Below are 23,104 nucleotides of genomic sequence, written 5' to 3' on the forward strand. Positions count from 1 at the left end.
TCGTTGGACTCTAGGTGGGATTTGTAGATGGGCACAAGATGTCTGGAGCTCTTAAGTTATCCTGCAGCTCTTTGATTTTTGTCCTTTCTTTCAGGTGCAGAAGGATGAAATCCAGGGCAGAGCCCCCCATCCCGGGTGAGGGGATTCCCCCGAGCAGGTCAGTCACTGTTTGTCTCTGTAGAGAGAGCATAAATGATGGCTCTCTTTTTAGGAAGTCAAGGCCGAGTGGGCGAGGTGAGCATTGAGTAGTGTACAGAAGCAGTTGTTTTTGCTGATGTCTCAGTTTCTGGTGCAGCTCTTAGCATCTCCACTTTTTATTTTAGGTGGTCCACTTGCCGTCTATCCTGGCCGGGCATGCCCATTCCAGCTGTGTGCAGCTTAAGGTATCAGTGTGGCATCCTTGTCAGATTTGGGAGGTTGTGTTTTCACAGTGTCTCAGCATGCTTTTCTGCTTTGTTTCTTTGCAGGTGCTGTCGCTGCCCTAGGCATGCCAAGGAACAGAGGAGGGCAGGTGAGTCGGTGTTTAGGCAGGCTGACTCACAGGTGAGTGTTACACAGCAGCATGCTCAGTGTGTACCTATTCTTTTTGCAGGTATCTTCTGGGCACCCTCTGGAGTCAAATCAAGATTTGAGGTGGGCCGGGGCAGGGGTGCGGAGGAGCCCTGGGGATTACTGTTTTTGACGGCAATAGTCACCTTTTCTGTTTTGTCTTAGGTACCCTGAGGAGCCTCGTAGCCAAAGGTTGGAAACAACAGCACCGAGGCACACACGGAGCACATTTCACCATCCACGTCCGACCGAGGATGGATTTTGTCTGCTCCTTTTCCAAAAGATAAGTGTCGGGGCCAGCAGTTGGGAGAAGGGGAAAAACCTTTACTATCACAGAGGGCAATTTGATGTCAGCTTAGCGGAGAGGTCTGTAGTGGGACCAGCTCTCTGGAAGAAGAGGAAGAAGAGGGAGAGGATTTCTCCTCAGCCTGACCAGAGCCTTTGCCGGGCAGGGCAGTTCCGACCCATCTCAGGATTCTCGTGAACTTTGCGTTGTCTGCCTTCCTCGGCCCGACGTCGTCACGGATCTTTCCCCTGAGGAGCTTGCCTTCACGTCCGGAGCTACAGCCACGGTCACCTGGCCGTCGGCTTCCTTCTCTAGGCTTGCTGAGCCTCTCGAGCATCCTCTTAACTGCTGTGGCACTAACTTCTTTTAACGAGTTACATTTCATCATCACATGCTATCGTCATAGGGCTTCCTCTCCTTTGGCATCATCAGCCTCTGGCACATCTTGCGCTAGGCATCTCGGGTGCCTAAGGGGACAGTGCCAGGCAGTTGCCACTTGTCTCTGTGTCTATGTTGTCCGTGTCTGTGTTGTCCGTGTCTGTGTCCGTTGTCTTCCACGTCATAGGCCTTTATTACGTCTCAATGCTTTATCGGCACTATTCTGTGCCATCTAGGCTGTATTCTACTCACGTTCCTTTCTGGATATCCCTTATTCTGGCATCTTTACATTTTTACTCTTTGAGACAGGAATGTCTCAAACGGACAAGATGTTCTCATCCATCTTCCTTCTCACTACCAGCTTTGGTAGTGCCTTTTTTTCCATGCCATTTTCTTGGACTGCTAGAGGGAGTGTCTTGCACCCTCCTCATGTGACTGCAGTACTTCTATAGGTTCCATCTTCTGAAGGGTATAGGACTCAAGAATTCATCTTCCAGCGAGTTATCTCAAGTCCTGGCTTATATTGTGTGTACCTGTGCTGGCTTATACTGTATGTACCTACCCTCTATGTACACTTGCACTGTATGCATCGACTTAGATTGTTGTGTGTACTTATATTGTACCACTTATGGTTGGAGCTGCCCTGCCCGGGCACGTAGTCACAGTCAGGTAGAAGAGTTATAAAAACTTTACTGTTCATCTGTCTTTTATGGGATTTTGGGTAGAAAACTTATTGGTCCAGAGTGGAGACAAGTCCTAGCTGTCAGATAGCCACTCGTTGACCGCTTCCTGTCGTCTCACAGGTCCCCGAGGCTACCGATTTCCCCAGAACCTACCAACTGACGTCAAGGAGCGCAGCCAGAAGATGTGTGGCAGCACGTTCTTCAGCGTCTCGAGTAAGGGCCGCAGCGAGTGTGTAAGTGGGAAGAGCGTGTGAGCGTGTGTGAGAGCATGTGTCTGTGTCTGTCTGCGTCTGCTCATCTCTGCATGTGTCAGCGCATGCCGACTGGATTACTGGATTTAACCTTGTGTGTGTGACTTTTGCTTTTCAAGTTTTTCAACTCATTTTTAAATTTAGAATAAAAAATCCCCAGCTGGGTTTCCCCCCCGCCGGCTGTTTTTTTTTCCTCGGTCCCAGTCGGTCTGTGAGGCGACGCTCATCACCAGAGTTTGGGCGCGGACTGTCCAGGGACCGGGGTTTTTGTCAGGCAGGAAGATTTTTTTTGAGGCTCCCGGGAACCACGTTCCCGAGGACCAATGATTGCTGGGGTGTAATTTAGCAGTTGTGATGAGAGGGATGGTGACTTCGTGTGTCATCTGAAGGGGGTGTTAATTGTAGATGAGTGTTGTTTTTTGTGTGCTTTTGTTGTTTTGGGTTTCCTATAACAATAAATCCACATGTAAAGAAAATAGAAAAAGGTTATCATCTTGTGTTAATATGTGTGTTGTATTGCTCTGTATTGCAGGGTGAGCACAGGGTGAACTCTCTCCTCCTTGCTGTGACACCTGGGCTGGCAGGGATGACACAGTGACCTCGGCCGGCCGATGCTGCCTGTGCCATCACCTGGCACTGACGTGTTTGATGAAAATGCTTTTGCTGGGATTTTTCTCCTGAGAAGCCTCAGAACAGAAATGGAACCAATAACGATCTGCTGGCTGTGGAGTGTGGGCTGGAGATGGTTTAGCAACAGGGGCATCTTGGATTAGTCTCCTGTGCAGTGTCTACTTGATGACCAATCATGGTCCAGCTGCGTCGGGGCTGTGAGCAGTCCCAGGTTTTTATTATTTTATTTTATTTTATTATTTTTATTATTCATTCCTTTCCAGCTTTCTGATGTCTCCTTGCTCTTTTAGTATAGTTCTACTATCTCATTTTCTTTTAATATAATAGAGATCATAAAATAATATTTCAGCCTTCTGAGAGGTGGAGTCAAGATTCTCGTCTCTTCCCTCGTCCTGGGGACCCTCAAACACCGCCACAAACAGCAGCCGAGCGGGTTTGTGCGGTCCTGAGTCGGCAGACACCGGGGGGCAGCCCTGACACGGCCGAGAGCGGGGAGACACTGTCTGTGCCCCGAGGGTACTGCGGGCACCGGGGCTGGGGGGAGACACTCTCTGTGTGTGCCCCGAGGGAACTGAGGGCACCTGGGCTGGGGGGAGACACTCTCTGTGCCCCGAGGGTGCTGAGGGCACCTGGGCTGGGCCCCTGTGCAGCACAAGAGACACCAGAGACAGCGGTAGATGATAAAGGGCCGACTCTTAGCAGGGGTTAATCCAAGGTTTTATTAGGAGTCCCAAAGGAGCTCCTGCACCTCAGGGGCCTCCTGCCAAGAGCCCCAGGGAGATGTGCCAAGGTTACATTTAAAGGGAGGTGGAAACCGAAAGTAGATAACATTTTACCAACCAATAAGTGACCCTAAGGGATGGATGCTGGGGCATAGACATACAGGACAGCGTATGGGGCAAGGCTCGGGGGGCTGACCCCTGGCCTCTGGCTGATCACTGGACGACTTGGACCGAAACTTCTGCATGGAGGGGATGGGAGGCTGAGTGATTGACAGAGAGCCAGGGTGGGGGTTTGGGGATGATCTCATCCTGGGAGAGGGATAACACAGGTAGAAGGAGGGGGGTACAGTTTGGGATAAACGATTTGGGAAAAATATGGGGATACAAAACAAAACTACTTCAAAGTATTATAAAGTATAAAAATGCACTACAGCAGGTTTGGGCAGTACCAAATGAAATGTAATAAAATAAATAAATATAATAAATAAAATATAAAATATAAATAAATAAATAATTTCTATTCTTTAAAAATAGAAAAATTAAAAATAAAAATTAAATAAAAGTAAAAAACCAAAATAATTTAAAATAAATGAAAAACAAAATAAAAACTGTAAAGTGCTGTAAAGTGCTGTAAGAGTTCCATAAAAGGTAGTGCCGTAATGCAAGACCCTCAAACACCACCACAATCACCAGCTTGAGTTGGTCTGGGCAGCACTAAATAAAAAAATAATAAAAACCTTTAAAAACAGAAAAATTAAAAATAAAAAATAAAAAAAAAAAATTAGAAAAATAAAATAAAAGCTTTAGAAATAGAAAAATTAAAAATAAAATTAAAAAATTAAATAAAAACTTTAAAAATAGAAAAATTAAAAATAAAAAATAAAAATAAGAAAAATAAAATAAAAGCTTTAAAAATAGAAAAATAAAAATTATAAAATTAATGCTTTAAAAATAGGGAAATTAAAAATAAAAAATAAAATTAAAAAATAAAATTAAAGCTCTAAAAATAAAAAAATTAAAAATAAAAATTAAATAAAAAATAAAAATAAAAAAGTAAATGCTTTAAAAATAGAAAACTTTAAACTTAAAAAAATAAAAAATAAAAATCTTTAGAAATAGAAAAATTAAAAATAGTAAGTAAATTTAAAAAATAAAAAATAAAATAAAAAACGTTAAATATAGAAAAATTAAAAATAATAAGTAAATAAAAAATAAAATTAAAAAATAAAATAAAAATGCTTTAAAAATAGAAAAATTTAAAATAAAAATTAAATAAAAGTAAAAAAACAAAATTAATTTAAAATAAATGAAAAACAAAATAAAAACTGTAAAGTGCTGTAAGAGTTCCATAAAAGGTAGTGCCGTAATGCAAGACCCTCAAACACCACCACAATCACCAGCTTGAGTTGGTCTAGGCAGCACTAAATAAAAAAAAATAAAAACTTTAAAAATAGAAAAAAATATAAATTTAATCAAAAATAAAATAAAAAAATAAAATAAATTCCTTATAAATAGAAAAATTAAAAATAAAAATTAAATAAAAAATATGACTAGAAAAATAAAATGTGTTTTAAAAATTGAAAAATAAAAATAAAATTAAAAAATAAAATTAAAGCCCTAAAAATAGAAAAATTTTTTAAAAATTAAATTAAAAACAAAATGCTTTAAAAATAGAAAAATTAAAAATTAAATAAAAAATAAAATTTAAAAAATAAAATAAAAAGCTTTAGAAATAGAAAAATTAAAAATAATAAGTAAATAAAAAATAGAATTAGAAAAATAAAAGCTTGAAAAATTAAAAATAAACATTAAGTAAAAAAAAATTTAAAAAAAAAAACAAAAATAGATTAAAAGCAAAATAAAAACCGTAAAGTGCGGTAAAGTACCATAAAAGTTCCATAAAGGGTAATGCCATAAAGCGCGACTGTCGCAAAACTGCCGTAAAGCGCGACTGTCGCAAAAGGTGCCGTAAAGCGCGACTGTCGCAAAAGGTGTCGTAAAGCGCGACTGTCGTAAAAGGTACCGTAAAGCGCGACTGTCGTAAAAGGTACCGTAAAGCGCGACTGTCGCAAAAGGTGCCGTAAAGAGCGACTGTCGTAAAAGGTGTCGTAAAGCGCGACTGTCGCAAAACTGCCGTAAATCGCGACTGTCGTAAAAGGTGCCGTAAAGCGCGACTGTCGCAAAATGTGCCGTAAAGCGCGACTGTCGCAAAAGGTGCCGTAAAGAGCGACTGTCGTAAAAAAAGTGTCGTAAAGCGCGACTGTCGCAAAACTGCCGTAAATCGCGACTGTCGTTAAAGGTGTCGTAAAGCGCGACTGTCGCAAAACTGCCGTAAAGCGCGACTGTCGTAAAAGGTGACGTAAAGCGCGACTGTCGCAAAACTGTCGTAAAGCGCGACTGTCGTAAAAGGTGCCGTAAAGCGCGACTGTCGCAAAAGGTGTCGTAAAGCGCGACTGTCGTAAAAGGTGCCGTAAAGCGCGACTGTCGTAAAAGGTGTCGTAAAGCGCGACTGTTGTAAAAGTGTCGTAAATCGCGACTGCCGTAAAATTGTGCCGTAAAGCGCGACTGCCGTAAAATTGTGCCGTACAGGCTGGCGGCGCCCTGGCCGACAAGGGGTGCCGTACAAGATGGCGAGGGCCGCCCGAGTGGGCGTGTCCTGGGCGGGGCGCCGTGTCGACGGGCTGACGTCATTAGGCGGCACTCTGCCTGCAGTGCGCCGATGCAGACGGCAGGGGGCGCTGTGCCTGTAGTGCGCCAAAGCAAACGGCAGGGGGCGCTCTGCCTGCAGTGCGCCGATGCAGACGGCAGGGGGCGCTGTGCCTGTAGTGCGCCGATGCAGACGGCAGGGGGCGCTCTGCCTGCAGTGCGCCCATGCAGACGGCAGGGGGCGCTGTGCCTGCAGTACGCCAAAGCAGACGGCAGGGGGCGATGTATAAATAGAGTATAAAGTATAATCTATATAGAAGAAGAAATAAAAGCTCTATGTTACCTGCAGCTGTAGAAAATTTCAGGCTCCCATGGAGGAAATAGTTTTCCTAAAATCATTGCCGTTTTGGGGTTTTTTGCACTCCCCAGTCGGCTGAACGTTTCTACTGCTGCTTTTTTTTATTCTAAAGCTAGAATGGAAAGCCAAGATTAGAAATACAGCGAAAGAAAGAGAGAAAGAATTAAAGAGAGAGAGAGACAAAGAGACAGAGACAGAAAGAAAGAGAGAGAAAGAAATAAAGAGAGACAGAAAGAAAGAGAGAGACAGAAAGAGAGCGAAAGAAAGAGAGAGAGAGAGAGAAAGAAAGAGAGAAATAGAGACAGAAAGAAAGAAAGAAAGAGAGACAGAAAGAAAAGGAAAAAGGAAAGGAAGAGAAAGAAACAGAGAGAGAAAGAAATACAGAGAGACAGAAAGAGAGCGAGAGAAAGAAATAGAGAAAGAAATAGAGAGAGAAAGATAGAAAGAGAGAGACAGGAAGAGAAAGAGAGAAAGAAAGAAAGAAAGAAAGAGAGAGAGAGAGAAAGAAATAGAGAAAGACAGAAAGAAAGAAAGAGAGAGAGAGAGACAGGAAGAGAGCGAGAGAAAGAAAGAAAGAGAGAGAGAAAGAAATAGAGAAAGACAGACAAAGAAAGAAAGAGAGAGACAGGAAGAGAGCGAGAGAAAGAAAGAAAGAGAGAGAGAAAGAAATAGAGAAAGACAGAAAGAAAGAAAGAGAGAGACAGGAAGAGAGCGAGAGAAAGAAAGAAAGAGCGAGAGAAAGAAATAGAGAAAGACAGAAAGAAAGAAAGAAAGAAAGAAAGAGAGAGACAGGAAGAGAGCGAGAGAAAGAAAGAAAGAGAGAGAGAAAGAAATAGAGAAAGACAGACAGAAAGAAAGAAAGAGAGAGACAGGAAGAGAGCGAGAGAAAGAAAGAAAGAGAGAGAGAAAGAAATAGAGAAAGACAGAAAGAAAGAAAGAAAGAAAGAAAGAAAGAAAGAAAGAAAGAAAGAAAGAAAGAAAGAAAGAAAGAAAGAAGAAAGAAAGAAAGAAAGAAAGAAAGAAGAAAGAAAGAAAGAAAGAAAGAAAGAAAGAAAGAAAGAAAGAAAGAAAGAAAGAGAAAGAAAGAGAGAGAGAGAAAGAAAGAAAGAGAGACAGAGAGAGAGACAGAAAGAGAGACAGAGAGAAAGAATGAAAGAGAGAGAGAGAGAAAGAATGAAAGAAAGACAGAGAGAGAGACAGAAAAAGAGACAGAGAGAAAGAAAGAAAGAGAGAGAGAGAAAGAGAGAAAGAGAGAAAGAAAGAAAGAAAGAAAGAAAGAAAGAAAGAAAGAAAGAGAGAGAAAGACAGAATGCAGACAGAGAGAAAGAAAGAAAGAGAGACAGAGAGAGACAGAGAGACAGAGAGAAAGAAAGAAAGAGAGAGAGAAGGAGAGAAAGAAAGAAAGAAGGAGAGAAAGAAAGAAAGAAAGAAAGAAAGAAAGAAAGAAAGAAAGAAAGAAAGAAAGAAAGAAAGAAAGAAAGAAAGAAAGAAAGAAAGAAAGAAAGAAAGAAAGAAAGAAAGAAAGAAAGAGAAAGACAGAATGCAGACAGAGAGAAAGAAAGAGAGAGAGAGAAAGAAAGAAAGAGAGACAGAGAGAGAGAGACAGGAAGAGAGAGAGAGAAAGAAAGAAAGAGAGACAGAGAGAGAGACAGAAAGAGAGAGAGAGAGAGAAAGAGAGAAAGAAAGAAAGAAAGGGAGACAGAGAGAGGGAGACAGAAAGAGAGACAGAGAGAAAGAATGAAAGAGAGAGAGAGAGAAAGAATGAAAGAAAGACAGAGAGAGAGACAGAAAAAGAGACAGAGAGAAAGAAAGAAAGAGAGAGAGAGAAAGAGAGAAAGAAAGAAAGAAAGAAAGAAAGAAAGAAAGAAAGAAAGAAAGAAAGAGAAAGACAGAATGCAGACAGAGAGAAAGAAAGAAAGAGAGACAGAGAGAGACAGAGAGACAGAGAGAAAGAAAGAAAGAGAGAGAGAAGGAGAGAAAGAAAGAAAGAAAGAAAGAAAGAAAGAAAGAAAGAAAGAAAGAAAGAAAGAAAGAAAGAAAGAAAGAAAGAAAGAAAGAAAGAAAGAAAGAAAGAAAGAAAGAAAGAAAGAAAAAGACAGAATGCAGACAGAGAGAAAGAAAGAGAGAGAGAGAAAGAAAGAAAGAAAGAAAGAAAGAAAGAAAGAAAGAAAGAGAGACAGAGAGAGACAGAAAGAGAGACAGAGAGAAAGAAAGAAAGAAAGAGAGACAGAGAGAGAGACAGAGAGAAAGAGAGAAAGAGAGAAAGAAAGAAAGAGAGACAGAGAGAGAGACAGAGAGACAGATAGAAAGAAAGAAAGAGAGAGAGAGAAAGAGAGAAAGAAAGAAAGAGAGACAGAGAGAAAGAGAGAGAGAGAGAAAGAGAGAAAGAAAGAAAGAAAGAGAGACAGAGAGAGAGACAAAGAGAGACAGAGAGAAAGAAAGAAAGAGAGAGAGAAAGAAATAGAGAAAGACAGACAGAAAGAAAGAAAGAGCGAAAGAAAGAAAAGGAAAAAGGAAAGGAAGAAAAAAAAAAGGAGGAAGAGAAAGGAAGAAAAAAAATGAAAAAGGAAAAGGGTGAGAGTGAAAAAGAAAGAGCGAAAGTGGAAAAGGGGGTGAAAAACAGAGTGAAAAAAAGAAAAAAGAGTTGGAGTGGAAAAGAAAGGACATTCGGGAGGGGCGGCGCTGCCTAAGGTGCTTCCGCGCCCAGGAGCGAAGGAGCCGTTTGACCTCCTGGCGGGAGCGCAGCTCCCGGTGGCGGAGAACGGAGCGGTGGCTGTCAGTCCGAGACTCCAACTCCCGGCAGGCCCTGCGGCCGTAAAGCGCGGCGTCTGACGCAACGGCCGACGCGCCATATGAATGGCTGGCGGGCCGAGGCGGCCGCGCGCCGGGGGAGCGGGCAGCTCCCGGCGCCTGTGCCACGCGGGACGGAGCCGCGGCAGCGACGCTGGAGGGGCGAAGCCTCCGTCCGGCCGCCCGCACGGAGCCGAGCGGCGCGGAAGGGGCGTCCGCCCGGTGCCTCGGCCTCGCTCAGCGGTCCCGGTGGCGGGGGCTGAGCTCGGGCGGGGCGCGCTGCCGCCCGCCGATGGCGGAGCGCCAGGCGGTGCTTTGCTGCCGCGGGCCGGGAGCTGCAGGAGCCGCCCCGGGCGAGCGGCGCCGGGCGCTGCCGCGGTCACTGTGCGGCGGCTGCCCTCGGGCTGGCGGAGGCGCGGGAGCCGCCGAGCTGCAGCCGTCTCCCTCGGGCCGCTGCCGCTGCTGCGGGCGGGGGCGGACGAGCGGCTGCGGAGGCGGCTCCGCGGCGGGCTCAGCCTTGCGAGCAGAGAGCGCTCGACATCGCTGGCATGACACGGCTGCTGAGTGCCTCAGTGCTCGTGGCTCTTCCTTCCACGCAAACAGATGGAGCGGCATCGCTGAGCAGTAAAACACAGCGATGGCCCGGAGAATGGCGAGCGCAAGGAGCGCCGGGCAGGATCCTTCTGATGGCACAGGTGCGATCGGCAAACTCAGCCCCTTGTGCCCCTACCCTCCCGACCCCCAGGGGAAATGCTCTCCAGCCTCGAGCTGCTGAGAGACAAAACGTGTGATTTGACACTAGGGTCCGGAAAAGGTTTCCGTTTAGATTAGCAAATGCCTCCATTGTTCTCGGTTACATCCTAGGATCGGTTTTAGGCAGTGACTTTCTACCGCTTGTCGGATTTTCTTGTACAATGGTAAGAAAATAGGCAGGTCTGATACTGGTTTCGCTTTTTTTCTACTTCATGTTCCATGAGCTGCTTTTATCCAAGCAATTGGTTTAAAGTTCTACTGTAGGCGTTTCTGGTTCACTTTTTTTTTTTTTTTTTTCCTCTAAATCGGCAGTAAATATAGCTGAGTAAAATTACCTTGGTTTTCTTCCTTCTTAAATGTTTTTATTGATAATCCTATTTGAATATGCAGAACACGTGGGTATGTCCTGTAATATATCCTAGCTTTTCTTGTTTACAGGGTACTCAGAAAATATTTTTCCCTTCGAGTCCCACTGAAACATTCTCCGTGCAATGTCCGTTAAGGTCTGTGTTTGCAAATAAGCCACCATCAGCTGAGACATTTGCCTGTGTACCTTTTCCTGTCATTCAGAGCTTGCGTTCTGTGGTTTTTATGATAAACCTATCAAACTTGCGAAACCGTTTTGCAAGTCTTAACCGTTGAAGGCAGCAAGAAGTGGTTTTAAAGCCTGTTCTTGAGCAGACAAAGGGAAAAAGTGTGAATTTGCTGCTGAACTTGTCCTTTTTCATTTGACTTGCCTTGAATTATTTAGGAAGAGAGAGCACTAGAAAAAAGAGAGAAATAGAATTGGTTCTTGAGCCCTCCTAAAATGCTCCCCGTGATTCCGTGTGGAGCCAAAGTGAAGGGTGATGGAACAGAGCCCCTGTGCTTTAGAAGGAAATCAATTTCAACCTGATCTCCACCCTGAGTCTCCCTAATTTCTGTTTTTAAAATGCAAACTCAGTTTAGGAAGTGTTGGGAGTTAGTATTTTGGGGAAGAAATGGCAGTTGCACAAACCGTTCCATTTCCCAGAGGCTCTGGGAAGGATTCATTTTGTAAGCGCTGTAACTGCCATCGGTTGGGGGTTCGGGGTTGGAATGTGCACTTGCCCTCCTATAAAGCACTCGTTCATTTGCATTTCAGTGCCAGGAGTCTGGAGAAACTGGAGAAGAGCCCAAGAGACATTTTTCATCCTGAGATACAAAAGGTAGGAAGTGACTTTTTTTGGTTTGGTTCTTTTTCTTTATGATTTCCTGGAAATAGAAGTAATTAAGTATAGATCCTACTGGTTTGTTTCTTCCAGTAGCTAATAAGAATAATAATAATAAGAATCTAATACTACTTAAACTGTCTCTTTATCCATTGAGCTGGCCATTTCAAATCCAAACTTCTAAACACCAATAAAACCATCATCCTTGTAGAATCTTTAATAGGAGGGGGCTAAAGATGCTGTTTTTGTTGACAGGATGTATTGGTTCTTGAAGGGCAAGAGGTGAGTACAAGCCTAACTACTTCTTGCTCACAGACCCGTCCGGTGAATACGGCTTTGTATTTGGATGGGCTTTTGATGACTTCTAAATCAATTGCTCGTTACAGTAAAAAGAAGTCCTGTTTTTTTGAACCTGACAGCAAAAATAACTTGAAGCACCAACTAAATAATAATAGATCACCCATCTCAGTTAATGATTTTATGCTATACTATCAAAGTTTAAAGGTAAATTATTGTGTAGTAGGAGATGGTATAAAATGTATGTTCTAATGCGTAGGATGTAGGCAAAGATTAGAGGAAACAAATTTTTATGTCTTCTGTTTGACTGTTCACCAAATAATATTTGGTTTTATTTTCCAGGGATTGGTGAATTTTAAATTTGGAGTCCTCTATGCTAAGGATGGTCAGCTTACAGGTGATGAAATGTTCAGTCATGGTGAGGTTTTCACCTTCTCCTTAATTGTTTTGCTCATCTGAAAAAAAAAAAAAAAAAAAAAGGTATGTTTATTATTTGTTACCCCGTTCTGTCCGTTTCCTCAGTATTTGCTGGAGCTCTGCTTACCCAAGCTTTGGGTAAAACAAGCTTTGGGTTCCTTCTGTCCCACTGGGTGTTGCCCAGTTTGGTTGCATCTGGTGAAATTCAGCCTGAGCCCTTACAGAACCAGCTCAAACCACGTGAGAGCCATTCGCAGCTCTCTCAGGACACCCGGAGGAGGATGGGTGACGTTTCTGAGCATCTGGCAAGTGCACTTCTATCAAAACTCGGCCTGTGCAATTTCTGGGGAAAACCCTTCTGTATCCTGAAGGGTTCCTCAAAGTCTGTTGAGGATCCAGTTAGCAGTTGCTCACCTGGATGGTTCCAGCTCCTCAAGCTAACACTGGTACTCTTGCCCTGTAGTTTAGATCTATTGTAGTTTTGTTATTTTGCAAGATTTTACGTCTTTGGACAATAACGTGCATTTCACTCTTTGGAACCTCTGGGATCATTCTTTGGTGCAGCACCACCTAATGGGACACTTGGCTGCTGTGCTGAAGGGCTTGGTTACTGGAATTGTAAATCCCGGAGAGTTTGTAAGTCTTCTGTCCCCAGGGAGGTGTCACGCTTTGTTCACCGTTGCTCTGTTTGTCGGGTGCTGCTTCTCGTCGGAAGTATTAACTTCAAACTGCCCTGTTCTTTTTTGAACTTTTTTTCCTGGTTCTCTCCGTAGGGCAGGGAAGGACTCTCGTATCCCGGTCGTCAGACTCAGCGCTGCCCGAGAAGATACAGAGACTGTAAAAATCATAAGGAGCAGCTAGGACTGCAGAGGAAACAAACTGGAGAGAACAAAAGGTGATATTGTTCTCCTTAGCCTGGATTAGAAACATCCACTGCGCTTTGATGCCAGTGGCTGTCAGGGGCTCGTTAGGTCTCTTGAGGCAGGTGTAGGTGTTCACTTGTAGGTTCTATTTTTTGGCAAAGGACCACGAGAGAAGTTTATTTATAGATCCAAATAAACATTCATCTTATCTGAACATAACCTGTCATCCCCTTTCTGACATTAAGGACTCCTGTATAAATACTTGGGGGGGTTTTCTTTGTCATTTCTGAATGGTTCCATTTTGCCGGATACTTGAACGAGTCTGAGGTGGTTTAATTGCATACTGCTTCCTTGAAATTCTGTTGGTCTCTGCTTGGAACCCTTCTTGTACTGCTTAATGAAAGACTTCTGATGGTGTTTTCTTGCCTGTTTGTGGTTAAGGTCGTGCTCTGATGCATTTACAGAAGCCATGGCAGGAGAGAGTCAGCTGCTGGAGAAGAGGAGACAGTACTATCCCTGTGCAGCACGGAACTGTGCCACTGCTGTGTCATCAGCTGTGTCTGCACTGAAAGTAGCCACCTTCACTTGTAGGTAGCTCCTTGGTGCTTTAGGACACGCTGAGGGATTTATTCCTTTTGGGATCCACGATGAGAATTCCCAAGAGAGGTAGTAGTAATAAGGTCTGAGATTGGAAAAAAGCCTGTGTCCTTGGAATGTTGTTGTTGTCGTCAAAAGTTAATTTTTCCTTCTTTCTTAGCCGGTAGTCAGCTTTTTGCTTTATTTTTTGTGGTATCAGTATTTGATTGTTTAAAAAATTGCTTCAAAAGAACTGCAGTGGCTGGCCACCAGGACCTTGTTCCGATTTGCCTATTTGCTTGTAGCTAAAATGTTTCCATATTGTTTATCATTCTATTGAAGAAACTGCTGCCCAGGCAACTAAGAACTGAACATCTATCTGTCTAGGACACGGGGAGAGGATTTAGGTCATGTCTTTGTTTCCAGAAAAAAGTTCCAGTGTAGTTTCTAACTAGAGGAAAAGGGGGGGGGTGAAGACTCGGGGCTCTGATGCCACTGGGGGCACCCCGAGGTGCCCAGGAGAGGGAGCCCCACTGCGGTGCAGGAGCAGGTATGTTATCACGTACTAGAGAGCAAATTATAAATAGAAATAGGAAAATTATAAATATAAAAATATTTTTTAGATCGTTAAAGAAAGCGGTTTTTTTAACTTGTCAATAGGCAGGGTTTTGATGATAAAAATGATAAATACAAAGAATATGAAGGTAGAAATCTAAGTCTAGAAAGATATCATAAGTACATACAGATAAAGTTTAAAACTAGAAGAAAAAATCAGTTGCAGCAGTAGATACGATACATAATATAGATAATACTTTAAATACATGTCTAGAATTTTATAGATATTATAGATCATTATTAATAGATTGCATCAAAAGAAACGATAAATATAAATGTGAGTATAACTATACAAAGTATAAAAATATTTCGATACCGTTTAAAAGAAGGTGTTTTCTTGTATTTATTTGAGATGGGGTTAGAGATGGGGTTTTTGTTTGGATTAATAGAAGTATTCTAGAAATAGAAATCTAACTGTAGAGAGATCCAATCGATAGAGGAGGATATTTCTAAAACCACAACCGAACGCCGCCGCCTTCGGGGGAATCGCACGAGCTCGGCCGAAGCAAGGCGAGAGCGGCCGACCCTGACGGCCTCGAGCGAACCGAGGCGAGGCTTCCGAGGCTGCCTGAAGCGAAGCGAGCCGAGCTCAGGCGAAGCGAGCCTGCTGCTCTCGTGCGCGCTGCTTAGCGCCAGTGCGCTCCCAGCCTAATGAGCTCCTGCCCGAGCCCGCGCTCCCGGTCGTGTCCGCGCCGTGGCCGGGCCGCCCGCGGGACGCGGCAGCGGGAGAGCCCCGAGCCGGGCGAGCTGAACGGGAGGCGGCGGCGCTTGCCCGCCCGCCGTCGGGGAGCCGAGGCGAGGCGAGCGGAGCCGAGGCGCGCCGAAGGCACAGAGCGGCTGGGAGTTGGGCCGAAGCGAGGCGAGCTCGGCCGAAGAGGCGAATGCAGGCGCCAAGAGCCGAGTTGAGGCGCCAAGAGCCGACTGGAGCCGAGCGTCTCCGGAGCGAGCCGAGCTCCGCCGAGCGCCGCAGCATCCCGGGCAGGGCGAGGCGCCGGGCCGGGCTCGGGGTGCAGCCGGGGCTCTGGGGGGCTTCCCCGCCTGTCCCTCTCTCTAGCCCTCCTTCCTTCTCCCCGTCTTCGCCTTCTCTCGCTCCCTTTCCCCCATTCCCTCTCCCCCCGCAAAGCCGGCTCCTTCCTGTCCTGTCCCTAGCCCGCTACTCCCTTCTGTTCCCCCTGTCTCCTTCCTGTGCCCAGCCTCCGTGTACCCTCGTCCCGGGCTTTCCCTTCCCGTGCCGCTTTCCTGCACAGCCCGAGCTCCCTCGCCGCCCTTTGTCGTGCCCTGCTCTCGCTCCTCTCTTCCCGTGCCCCCTTTCCTTCTTTGCCCCGCAGCCGCGGGGCTCGGGCTGCCGGAGAATAAAGCCCCGAGGGCCGGAGCCCGGCGCCCCTGGGCCCTTGCGGGAGTCCCCGCGCGGGGCCGGAGGCTCTCGGCGGATCCCCCCGTGCCGCTCAAGCAGCGCGGCCGACAGCGCCGGAGCTGCGGCTTTGCCGGCATCGCGCTGAGAGCGGCCCCCGCTCCGTGCCGGGCCGTCGCCGCCGTCTGTGCCGCTCCCTCTCTCGCTGCCCCTGGCCCGTGACAGCGAGGCTGGGCAGGAACCTCAAGCCTTCTGGGGGCTGCCCCCCCTTTCTTGTTGCAGCAGAATCCCTTGCTGGGGCCATGCACGTGTGGGAAGGGCTTGGGGGAAGCGCTGCGCTGCTGTCCGGGGCAGTCGGATTCGTTCGGAGCCTTCTTTGGGGGTCAGGGAAAGGCGGGGTGAAGACTCGGGGCTCTGATGCCGTTGGGGGCAGCCCAAGGTGCCCAGGAGAGGGAGCCCCACGGCGGTGCAGGAGCAGGTGGGGGGCGGGCGAGGGGCGGGGGTCACGCTGGGTGCCGTCCCCCAGAGGGACCCAAAGCTGCCACCAAATGCACAGGGAGGGGTGAGTGGGTGTAGGATGCTAAAACCTGGCAAGGCATTCGGTTTTCTAGGTATTGCTAAAGAATAGGAATTGGTCTCTAAACTCAGCTGGGGAGAAACCCTCTCTATGCACTCATTTGTTTACAGGAACGTAGAAGGTTCCGACTGGAGATGCGTAGTAGTTCTGAAGATACTGCCGTGAGGTTTTGATCTAGGAACGGACCGAGCTGTGCCCTGGAACCCTCAGAACAGCTGCAGGGGCTGAAGGCGATAGAAAGGGCTCTCTGGCACCTTTTGCCTCCGTTCTCTGCCAGCGCCCAAAGCGTGTCGCAGTCCCGGAAGAGGCGCTTGTCATCCCGAGAGCCAAAAGGAAGACGTGTCAAATCCCAGCTCTGCCTTGTGTTTCGTGTGGGTTTTTTACTTCGTATTGATGTCATTCCAGAGAGCAAGGAAAGAAGAAATGGGACCGGGTCCCACTATTACTGTGTGAAGGCTTTCTTGAAAGGCTGCTGTATTTATATTGTCCTTTTCCACTCCAAGCTTGACTTTTGCCCTCGTTTTTCGAGCTCTGCTGCATTGGGTGTCCCAAGGAGGGCGGGGTTCCTCAGCAGGGCTCTTAGGAGGCGGCGCTGATTCTGCTTTTTCTGAAGGCGTCTCAAAGCGTGCTACCAGAATGACAGTTTTGTGCACTGGAAAGCTTTCCCTCAGTGCCATCAGCGCACGTCCGTGTCTGAATTGTGGAAGCAGACGGACTAAGAAAAGCCAGCACCCGGAGCAGATTTCTGTTGGCTCTGTGTCTGTGAGAAGCGGGCTGTGTGCTGGACGGGGAGAGGCGCTGTTGGAGAGTGGCATCAGCGCCAGGTGTGAGCTGTGAGGATGATGGGGGGCTCGGAGCAGCGCCAGGTGTGAGCTGTGAGGATGATGAGGGGCCGGCTCCTGCCGGGGGGGCGAGGCTGTTTTAGGGGGAGGCTTCGCCTCAGCTGCCTTTTGCATGGAGCTGCTGAGTAGAGGGGTTCGTGGGGGGGCTCCCGGGGCTGTCTCATGGAAGGACTGCGAGAGCTTCTGGCAGCGTCTGGGCGAACACCTGGATACGCGCTTGGATCCGCGGAGCATCGCTTCAAGGAGGTGCCGAGGGACGAATCTTTGTGCCGGGAAGCAGCAGCCGAACGGGTGAGCGCGTGTGGATTTGGAGCGGGGACTTTGGTCCTTTCCCTTTTCAATTGGATCTTGGCAGTCCCCCCTCCCCGCTTCCCCAGGAACAAAAAGGGAGCTTGTGAAGACAAAAGAAATGAAGGAGAGGCGCTACTCTCCTAATATTGTCTGTGTTTGAACTGGGGGGGATCCGCTTTCGCTTGCGGTTCCAAGGATGTCGGTTGAAGGAAAAGCTGCCTTTTCCCGGCTGTTAGGGGTATCCCAGGGGTGACAGGGAATCCCTGCGTTCCATTTGAACGGGAATGGGCAAAGTATTGTTGTCATCGGATGGCTTTGATTTGAAGGCAGCCAGCCCATTTTCATCATCCTAAGGTTTAAATGGAGGGGACAGCGCTGGTGTCCCTCCTTTGCAAGGGTTTGAATGGAGGTCAAAATCCCCCTTTGCACATGGCTGGAAGGATTTCATTGGAGGAAAGCCCCTTCTTTTCTGCTCTCCCAGGGGGTGAACTTGAAGGGGAGAAGCCATTTCTTTGCCCTTGTTGAAGCGAGGTGAGCGCCGCCCGCGGCGTCAGTTTCGGGGTTGAGTTGCGGGAAGCCGCAGCTCTGGCGGCGTTTGCAGGGCTGCAGTCGGGCTGTGCCGCTGCATTTGAGGGCGCTTCTTGTGGCCGCGGCCCGGGCCGGAGCGTTGCCGCTCGGGAGCGCTGCCGGCCCGGGCCGGGCGGGTGCCGAGGCGCACGGGGAATTTGGCGCGGCAGCGGCGGAGCCGCTTTGCCGGTGCGAGGCGCCGTGCGGAGCCGAGGGCAGCTGGCGCCGGGCCGGCCAAGGGCGGCAGAGGCGGCGCGGGCGCTGCTGCGCCGGCCCGGCCGGTGCCGGCCGCTCTGTCCGCTCCGGGCGCGGGGCTCGGGCGCCGCCGGGGCCCCCCGGGCAGGGGGAGCGGGCGGGGGTGGGGGGGCTCTCCGGGGCGGCGCCGCCCCTGCGCGCCGGAGCAGCCGCCGGAGGAGCCGCTTTGCCGCCGGGAGCCGCGCTCCGTCCGGGGCCGGCAGCGCGGGGTTGGGCTGCCGCAAGTTCTTGGGTGTCGTGGTTCGGAGGTGGCTTTGTAGGGATCGATCGCACGGGTTTGTTCTGGTCGCAGCGGGTATGCGCTAAGGGCTATGGCGTTCTTCCTGACCGGTACGGTTCTCGGTTCTTCGGGTGGTGACGATAAAGGTTTGGTTTGAATCGAGTTCTGTAGTCGGATATTTTTTTTGCCGGGCTATTCTGTTTTTAAAGGCGTGCAATGGTTTCTACGGGTCGTTGCGTGAAGCAGCGGCTCGGATTTTAACTCTGTCGCCGTGGCTTTTATTAGCGTGGGCGTGTAGCGTTTGTTTCGGTGGGTTCGAGGTGGCGTCGTGTCGTTAATAGCAGCGGGGTTTTTAAAATCTCTCTAATTGCGTTTGTGTTTCTCGTCTTCCAGGGCTTTTATTTCTTTGGTTTGTTTGATTGTAGTGTATGTTTTATTGTTACGGATCATTTGGGAGATCTTGTGAATGGTTACGTTTCTCTTTCGGCTTTGTGTTTATTTCTGGGTGGTATTTTTATTTTGATCGAATGAGGCTCTATGCGTTTATTCTTCAGTTGGGAATAATTTTTTTGACGTAAATTAAAGTTGATTTGGTTTGGGTGACTTTTGTTTTACAAATTATTTTCTTTTTTTTTTTTTTCTTTTTTCTTTTTTTTTCGTTTCTTGTTGTCCTTTGACGTATTTGGTGGTTATTGATCAGTTTTATTTTTGGGAACGTGGGTGTTTATATGGTGGGACTTTTTAAGTAGTTTTTTTATTTGGGTAGGTATTTTCTTATATTTTACTGGCTGAGGTTTTTTTTTTTTTTTTTTTCTATTTCGTTCATTAGTTCGCTTTCTAAAGTTCTTTTGACAGAGTATTGCTTATTCTTTGAGTTAGTGTAGATGGAGATTTTTGGTTAGTTTTTAAACTAACGTTCAGGGTCAGTGGCACTGATTGGAGTTGAGTGAGTTGGTTTGGGTTCTTTTAGAGGTTTTTGTGATTTGCTGCGTGTGTTTCTCCAGGGTTTTCTTTTCGTTTGGTTCCATTTTTCTGATGTGATGAGAACTGTTAGTGGAAAGAGTGTTGTGTGTTTTTTTCGCTGGCAGTTGTTTGGCTGGTGGAGGTCTCTTGATGGTTTTGGAAGACATTGGTGGGAATTCGATGCTGTTTGTTTTGTCATTGCATTTAGGAATTGGATTTTAAATGTAAAATTCTAAGGATGGCTATCTTTAAACAAGACAAGTAGGTGTGTAGAAATGGGAATAAACTTTTATTTTGATCTATTCGATCTCTATTTAAAATTTAACAGTTAACATAAGTCATGGTGTATTCCAAGAAGATATTGTAGTTTTTAATAGAGTATTGTGTATGTTGATAGATATATCAATAGAGATGCTAAATATAAACACAACTCAAACGAAATTTTAAATGTAGAAATGTGTTTCGAATCTTTGCAGATATATATATAAAATTATTAAAGGATTGTAAATATAAAGTGACATAAATCCATACAACACGTAATACAAGTGATACTGTATGTATCTTATGATGATATATTATAGCAAGTAGCTATAAAATAGCTCTAAATATAGTCCATCACTATGATATAATATCTAAAACATTATAGGTATGGTAAATATAAATACAACAATATTATTAAAAGTAGTTTAAAAGAAAGGATGGTTTTGTTTTTTGTTTGGCAAAAGCAGGGGTTTTATTATAAAAACTACAAATACAAATAATAGAAAGGTAGAAATCTAATTGTAAAAATATCTCATGAATACATCAAGATGGATATAAAAATTGAAAATATTAGAAAAAAGAAGTTGTAGCAGTAGATATGGTACATAATAAAAATAATAATTTATCTATATGATGTGAATGATATATATGTGATATGTAATTATGAATAGAATGCATCAGTATAAACGGTGACTATAAAAGTGAATATAATTATGCAAGCTCTAACTATAACACTATTTCAATATAGTTTAAAAGAAGGGTTTTTTGGTATTTGTTTGGTTAGAGATGGGATTATTTTTGGAATAATAAAAGTATGATGGAAATGTAAATCGAAGTATAGAAATTTACAATCAATATATACTGATATGGATAAAACCACAAAATATGAATAAATACAGATAATAGGAATAGACATAATAGATTGTATAAATGACGTAACACATCACTGTCCGGTATAAATATGTGTGTGAATAGAACTAGGAAAACTAGAACTATAAAATTTATTTAAAGAAGGTTTGAAAGAAAGGGGGCTTATTTGGTTCTTGTTGGGTAAGAGGCAGGTTTTTGGCATTTATTTTTAGAGGAGTTTTTGGGGGGGATGGCCCCTGTTCTTTTTTGCCGCCTTGGCCGCCCGCAGCCCCGTGGCGCGCGGCGCCCCCGGCTGGGGTGGGTGGCAGTGCTGCCGCCTTGTGGGCAGAGCGCGGTACTGCAGCCCGCCGCCGCCAGGCAGCCCTCTTGGGCGTGGCGCGTGGCGGAGTTTGTTTGACCGTCTCAAAATGGCGGCCAAAAGGGCGGGCAACCGGAGGCCCGCGGTGTGTGTATCAGGACTGCCTGCACGGAACACCGGCGCGGTCCCGGCGGGATATTCTCTTGCGTTTCAGGTGTACCCGGCGCGGGCTGTAGGGTCAGCGGCGCTGCGGGCGGGCGTATTTTGGCGGGTTTCTGACCGGCATCTGAGTAACCGCCTCTCTCGGCTGGGGGGGGAAGGGGGGGAGACCTTTCTCGGCCGCCATCATGGGAGCGGCGCGTCGCCAATGTCGAGGAGTTTGTTTGACCTTCTCAAAATGGCGGCCAAAAGCGCGGGAAAATCGCGGACCCGGGAGTCTGCCGCCCTGTGGCCAGAGCGCGGTACTGCAGCCCCCCGAGCCAGCGCCCTGCCCCTCGCCGCTGGCTGCCGGAGGCGGGGCAAGGACGCGGCTGCCGGGCGGGAGCGAGGGGCGGGCGGGAGCGAGGGGCGGGCGGGAGCGAGGGGCGGGCGGGGCGGGCTCGGTAAATGGCCGGGAGGGGTGAAAGACGTTCAGGAGTGCAAAAGGGACACGATGGCTGAGAAGAATGGCCGGGGGGGGGGGCGGCCCGGCGGGGCCGCTTTCGGCGGGCGGCGGAGGCGCGGTCGCAGCGCTCCGCGGGCCGGGGGCAGCGAGCGGGGGCGGGCGAACGCCGTCGGAACGGGGCTGCACCCCCCCCCCCGAGCCCGCGCACGCGCCTCTCCAGGCGGCGGAAGCGACGGCGGGCCGGAAAATCCCGGCGGGGCGGCGGCGCTGCCCCCCCTTTGTGCCGCCATCTTTGCAAGGTAAGACCGCCCGCCCCGCCCCGTCCCGCCGCCCTCCGGTGTCTGTAAACTTCTCTCTGGCTTCGCAGGTCCGTGCTGGAGAGTGGGAGAAAGGTCCCTGCTGCTTGCCGTGTCCTCGGTGGGCAGAGATCTCTGACCTTGCCTTGGATGGGCTGCTGAGGATTGGATCCATGGGGATGTGCTTGGATGCATTTAGTGACCTTTACAGATTTCTTTCCCCGCTTTTTTCAGTTCCCAGAATCACGGAAGAATTCAGGTTGCAAGGGGCTCTAAAGATCACCTCATTCCAAGGCTGCTGCCGCCGTGGGCAGGGACGTGCTTCCATCGAGCAGCTTGCTCAGAGCCTCATCGCAGAGCACCGAGGGGCCTTGAGCACTTGCAGCGATGGGGCAGCCCCAGGACCTCTGAGCAACCTGTGCCCTGTGCCAGCCAGGTGCCAGAGGAGGAAGGAAGCCCTTCCCACCTGGAGCAGAGGCTGCGTAGCCTTGTGTCACCGAGCGTGTGAGACAGAAAGGCCCTTCCTTTCTGGAGGGGTAACAACACTCAAAGCTCTTTCTCGGGACAAGCAGAGCAATGGAAGGCCAAAGGAGCCTTCAGTTCTTCCAGCAGCTTTGGGAACAACTTGAAGGAGGAAAAGCAGAGCCAATCTCTGAGAAGGGACGTGCGAGCTCTGGCGAGGACGGCTGCTCCCCCTGGCCTTGGTGTGGGACCTCCTGAGCTGCCATTCCTGTGGTGGGAGTGTTTCTCCTCTCCTCCAGCCAAGCCAGAGACCGCCTAGGGAAGGAGCAGGTAAGGTTGAAGCACTGAGATCTCCCAGGTAAGAAGTGACACGGCAAGAGGAAATGGCCTCAACTTGCAGCAGGGAGGGCTTAGATTGGATTGGAGGGAAAATTTCTTCACTGAAAGGGTGGTCAGGCATAGGAGCAGGCTGCCCAGGGAAGTCCCCATGCCTGGAGACATGTCAAGGATGTCAAGATGTGGTGTTTAGAGACCTGATTTGGGGGGCAGCAGCTGGGCTGGATGTCCTTAGAAGGCTTTTCCAACCGCAAGGATCCTATGGTTCTGGAAAGCCTTGACCCCTCTGGCTCTAGCACAGCACCTGGATGCTGACAAAATGAGGCTGGTCATAGAGCCTGGAGGTCCCTGTGCCACAGGGAGAGGACAAGCCGGTGTCACCTGCAGGGAGGGTCTCGTCCCCAGAGAGCAGCCAGTGACTGCGTCCCTGCCCGGGGCTCTGGGTGCACCCTTGGGGGGGGGACTCACCTGCCCTCCTTGCTGCTCTCATCCTTATCCCATATGGATTTAGCAGCAATCTTCTGTCTTTGCTTTCAAACTGTCCTTGGGAGAGTTCCAAGAGAGGGTCATTAGTTATTTCAAAGCCTACATCTTTTACCTATTGGCACTGAAGAGAAAAGACACAAACCTGCTTTGCATCCTTCTGCCTGGAAGTCCTTGTGACACACAGGGAAGGGAGGAAGGGGCTGGCCGGGGTCAGCCTCTGCTGAGCCTCAGCTCTGGCTGCTCCTGCTCACAGGGTAAAGCCAAAAGCTGTCGTGATCAAAAACGCAGGCCACCCTTCTGACCTGAGTCACAGGGGCCGTTTCTTCTGAATGACTCAAGATGGGAAATCATTCTTGGAGCTTCAGAAGAAAAAAACCCCAAAACCGTAGGTACATTTGTAAGAGTGTGTATGTACGTCCAT

The 23,104-nt window shown here is 47.6% G+C and overlaps 1 long non-coding RNA gene across 1 annotated transcript; it reads left to right on the top strand.

Annotated features, from left to right (window-relative positions):
- The first annotated feature begins 736 nt into the window (after nt 1-736).
- Nucleotides 737-3,134, top strand: LOC143692007 (uncharacterized). The gene is made up of 2 exons (XR_013179858.1): nt 737-2,109; nt 2,680-3,134. It is a non-coding gene; the product is annotated as an uncharacterized LOC143692007 (long non-coding RNA).
- The last annotated feature ends 19,970 nt before the right edge of the window (nt 3,135-23,104 follow it).

The sequence above is a fragment of the Agelaius phoeniceus genome, chromosome Z, assembly GCF_051311805.1.
Source record: "Agelaius phoeniceus isolate bAgePho1 chromosome Z, bAgePho1.hap1, whole genome shotgun sequence".
NCBI classification, from domain to species: Eukaryota; Metazoa; Chordata; class Aves; order Passeriformes; family Icteridae; genus Agelaius; species Agelaius phoeniceus.